This window comes from Electrophorus electricus, chromosome 8 (assembly GCF_013358815.1).
Source record: "Electrophorus electricus isolate fEleEle1 chromosome 8, fEleEle1.pri, whole genome shotgun sequence".
NCBI classification, from domain to species: domain Eukaryota; kingdom Metazoa; phylum Chordata; class Actinopteri; order Gymnotiformes; family Gymnotidae; genus Electrophorus; species Electrophorus electricus.
The window spans coordinates 4737763-4743051 of NC_049542.1; the positions used below are offsets into that span (position 1 = coordinate 4737763).

Below are 5289 nucleotides of genomic sequence, written 5' to 3' on the forward strand. Positions count from 1 at the left end.
TATTTATTTATTTCGTTCCATTGGGGGTGTCAGTGATGACCTCTCAACCCTGGCCTAGTAGCAGAGGCCTGACACATGTGGCCTCAGACTCTGTTCTGCTGACACTGTTTTCATATTTGTGTTACATACCGCTCTAGCTCTGACTCTTCCCTCTGTGTGTGTGTGTCAGAAGGTCCTGCGTTCAGTCTCCACCACTGCCAAGTTGCCATTGTTGGGCACTTCAGCAAGACCCTTAGCCCTCATTTGCTCAAGTTGTACTCAGTCATAAGTATAAGTTGCTTTAGATAAAAGTGTCACATAAATGTAAAACTCACTGTGTAGATTTTGCATGAATTCATAGTGCTTATTTGCTCCTGTGAACTTGAATATTCAGCCTGGTGACAAACTGCATGCTTGAACAAGTCAGAATACCACAGACCAAAGGAGGGAGGGAGGACAAATTTGAACAAGTGAAAGTAGGAAGAGGGAAGTGTGTGTGAGCTGAAGTGTTTGTCTCGGTTTCAGTTCTCATGTGTTCACTCACTCACTCACGCCACAGTCCTAAAAACAGTGTGTGTAGGTATGACAGGCTTCGTTGAGGAGCAGTCAGATAGTTCTTCATGTAGTCAGTGATGTGTCACTCCTGCTGCAGGGACATCACACATACAGTAAGACAGTCACAGATCAGCACTAAACAGGATAGAGGAGGACAGCACACGACATACACACACGTACAACAGATGAGTGTGTGTGGGGGTACTCAAGGCAAATATACACATGCACTGCAGACCTGTGTGTGTGTGTGTGTGTGTGTGTGTGTGTGTGTGTGTGTGTGTGTAGACATATGTGTGGACATGTGTGACTGGGTGCACAAAGGATAATTCAGGTTGTATATTAACCAGTAAAACAAAATAACAAAATAAAAGCACAGGACAGATGTAGAGTGTAAAGGTTTATGAGCCATGGAAAAGCCCGTTGCTGTGGAGTATGTATGTTTACATGTGAATGTGAGGTGATTAATGGCGGCAGACGTGTGATATCTCTTTAGCCACTTTGTATCTAGTATTATTTGTGTGTCTTTCAGATGTTTTCATGATGCAGTCACATGGTCAGTGTGGGTGTTTGTACCACAAAACATCGTGGAAGAGAACAGGAAATGACAGCAAGAGTTCTCAGCAGTCAGAGGATGACGTAGCACCATGTGTGTTTGGGGAAGTTTAAAAAGAACTGCTAATCATAAAATGAAAAGAAGAAATAAGAGCTCTGGCCAAGTTCATTTGTTCTCAGTTCCTCTCTGCTGGGTGGACATTAGGGTCAGGTGGACTGAAGTACTGCTGAGAGACTGCTGGAGTCAGTGTGTGTCCACAGTGGTAGTGGAGTTCTGGGTGTATAGTGGTCAGTGTGTGCTGTGAGGTCAGTGGTGCTGAGTTTGTGTCTTTTCTTCACTGTGCTTCAGCTGGGTACTGCTGACTCTCCAGGAGATCTGTGTACTCATATCACACCTGAATGAGGAGGATGAGGGAGACTACAGGTGTAATATTAATGGGGGTGAATACACAGACATGAAACTCACTGTTTCAGGTAAAATACATCAGATCAGACTTTAAAAAAAAACTCACCTGTATGTTGCTTTTTTAAGCATACATTAAGCATACATTTCACTCACTATGACAAAGGACAGAGCCGCTTAACTAAGAATGAGACCATCCTCACTGACAATGTGAGAATATCTGATAGATCACTGACTGATAAGGAAGAAAGAGGACATACCACATGACAACTTACAAAACCTCCCGCATCTCTCATTTCAAATGTCTTTGCCATCTCCACGTAGGACATTCTAAAGATCATCATGGAGTTGTACTTCTTAATCACATGATTATTATGATTACATAACAGTTTACTTGAAATGTGTGTCTATAATGATCTACTTTGGTACCTGGGTGTTCCACTGACTGCCCATCCACAGCTGGACATATGAATCCACATGCTCGTGTGGGAGGACCTGTTCTCTGTTTTGGTCACTATTCTCCAGTGACCAAAATCCAGACTAGACCAGTACCTTCAACCATGGCATCATATCAAAGACTTACTGGACCTCACAGCACAGAGACCCCAGATAAAGGTAAGAAGAAAAAATTCTGATATGTTTTGATATTGTGTGAAGATATTACAGAGAAATTAACTATCTACAGTTTTCAATTTTGTACACAAGCAGTTTTGAGCTTTACTGAGATTTTAATCAGATCTCTCTCTTTCCACTTATAGGTATAATAACCTTCAGCAGTTTTGTTTTAAACACTATGTCAGTATTATATTTCTGCGAGCTCCAGTCACAGTCTTCTCCCCAACATCCAGGGATCCAGGCAGCAGCTTGGGATGTCAGTGATAGGGAGCCCTCTGGAGTAGCCATGGCTAGAGGAATATCCCCTAGTGTTGGAGCAGCACACTTCACCTCGGGGCACACCTGTTCTGTGCTGTCCGATAGCTCAACCTTGAGCGAAGTCCTGTGAGTGTCAGTGTACTGTGGTGGTCGGTCATTCTGTGACAGCCGAGTACCACAGGGCAAAGAGCAGGACACACAGACCTCCCACAGACATTTATGAGACATGAACGATATGCAAAATGGCACTCACACACAATAAGCCGTGTCAACATGAGAAACATCTAACCTGACCACAAATAACGCAAATAATGACCGACAAATAACTACACACATACAGGAGTTTCAATACAAACATAAATGAAACACAAAATAAGGTGCAGGTGTGAAATAACAAGGGGTCGTGGTCACAAATAAGACACAAGTTACAAAAAACAATCAATAGTGAACTCCCATTGCACGCAGCGGGCTGTACCATGTGGTCAGTGGGAAGAAGCCTTTTTCCATGACATCACACAGACATCCACATTAGCACTAAGACTAGAACATAATAATAAGTAATCATAGTAATCAAACAATCAGAGAAAGTAATTAACACATGGGGACAGAGTCAGTGTTACTTTGAATAATCACTATTGGTGGTAACAGTACAGTGACATTTACAATAGTGTTATAGATAATTATGCCTTTGTAACATTATTAGTTATTGTATTTACTCACCCCTACCCATAATTAAGAGAACGGAGTCAAAATTTAGGAGCATCAACAGTTCTTATTAGTTCATGTGTAATTAAAATGTCAAAGCAAAACTTATTCAAATTAACATTCCAAATGTATTGCTGTGTGTATCTTGCGGACAGAAGTACGTCAGAGTTTCATCTGAATACACTTCCTCTCCACTATAAGTGTACTTGTGAAGTCATTCAGTAGACTGTATTGAAGAGTGTGTATGGTGTGTATCAGCAGTCCTGCTGTAGCTGTGTGTAGTGTGTGTGTAACTCAGTAAGAATGCAGGTGTGTGTTTATCTGCTCCTTGTGCTCCACACTGCTGATGGTGAGTGTTACCTTTTCTCTACAGGTGTTGTCATCCTCATACATTCATTGACACAAAGGTATTTATATCTGGGATCAGCAAAGAGCAATAGCTCATCACTTACCCCAGATTCGGTCTATCGACCAAGAAATTTTGCCTCTTTAGTTTAGAACAAAAGCAGTTAAATGCGAACGTTGTTAACAAACACTGGAGGTCTACAGCAACTCAAATATAGCCTTCGTAAATACATGCTCACAAACTTCTCTCAAGCCGGTCAAACCGCATCCAAGTGTTAATAAATGTCTCCCAGACTAGTGTGTCGTATAACTCACTGTGAACTAGACAAGTTAAGAAACACGTCACCGGGAAGCAACCTGGATGAGGTTTGAAGACATGTAGCTCGATATCTGACTTATTTACAAATCCTATTAGCTATCGTAGCTGTTGGCTTCCAGTGTTTGTTAGCAATGTTAGCAGCTTTTGTTCTAAACTAAAGGAGCAAAATATGGACTCCAAATATGTCTTGTCCACCCAGGTTAAGGGAGAATAAAGTAAATTTGTTGACTTTATTTGTTAAGTGGCACTGAAATCTGCGCTGTGGTTCGGTCCGGTAGAGAGTAACCGGTGCTAATTACTTGCTAATTGCTAATTAGTTACTTCAGACCAGCATAAGGTAGGAATTGTAGGAACATTACTAAGACTGACAAAATTAAGAAACAGAGTATTGTGACTCTAACTAGGAAAATTTCGGTCTATAAGTTTGTACTTTTATAAAACTTTAATATATATATCTATATATCTATATCTATATATATATATGTATATGTATATGTATATATGTGTATGTATGTAAAATGTGCTCACTTGTTTATTTCTGTTTGTGTTATTTATTCCTCACTTGTTCATTCTGTGTATGATGCAGTTCTTGTCTACTACCCACTTCTGTATCCAGCTGCCTTGTGGTTGATTTGTATATGTGGTACAGTATTTTACATGTGGTGTATGATGTATGTGTTTGGTGCTTCTGTGTGTTTTCCAAAGTGGGGAGTGGGTGTGGGTTTGGGGGAGAGACTACAGAGGATTCTGATCTCATGAGTGTTGACATACAAAATGTCACATGCTTTATGAAAAGCAAACACTTCATCCAAAACTATTTCCAAAATGATATTTTTGCATCAAGCATCTATACAAATATAAATGGGTTTTTCTGCATGGCAACTACACACTGATATGATAAATGGAAAACACTACTAGCTTGTGTTTTTTAAGTTTCCACTTTGCAGAGCACAGCATTCTGCTGTTAAGGTCTGTCATAGTACTCACACGTACATGTATTTTCACAAATATACAGACTATGTATGTATATTCAGTACATACACACCATAAAGTAAAACACAATTACAAGGGGAAAGTAACATTTTTTGCATGAACATTACTGCAACACACATGCTGTATATACTGTAATATATAGAAGATAACAAAATAGGCTTGTAATAATGAAACAAATTAGGGTGCATCTTGTCTCCTGCAAGGGTTTGGCTAAAAGATCTTATCAACATCACAGATGTCTGGTCAGGCAGTGAGGGAAGTACCACCTGGAGTGACATATCCACCCCTGACATGCTTCATCATCAATGTCACCACAAGCTTCCTCCATCACCTGGAGAAGGTGTATGTGTAGGTGGGGCTGGTGATCATGGACCTTCCACCTCCATGCTGAAAAGAACTCCTCAACAGGATTTAGGAAGTGGTGGAAGGTGAAGCACAACACATCATGGGTGTTCAGTGTGTACCAGAGCAGCCTGGCAGAAACTTGTTATTGCAGACAACAACAAACCTGGACTGCTCTGGTCCAGTCCCCTGGTGATGGGGAATGAGTGTGTTGTGTAGTGTA

General features: G+C 40.7%; 1 long non-coding RNA gene across 1 annotated transcript; it reads left to right on the forward strand.

Moving 5' to 3' along the window:
* Positions 1 to 1233: 1233 nt before the first annotated feature.
* LOC118241883 lies at positions 1234 to 5006 on the forward strand. Its single transcript, XR_004776393.1, has 3 exons — positions 1234 to 1392; positions 1458 to 1560; positions 4976 to 5006. It is a non-coding gene; the product is annotated as an uncharacterized LOC118241883 (long non-coding RNA).
* Positions 5007 to 5289: the final 283 nt, after the last annotated feature.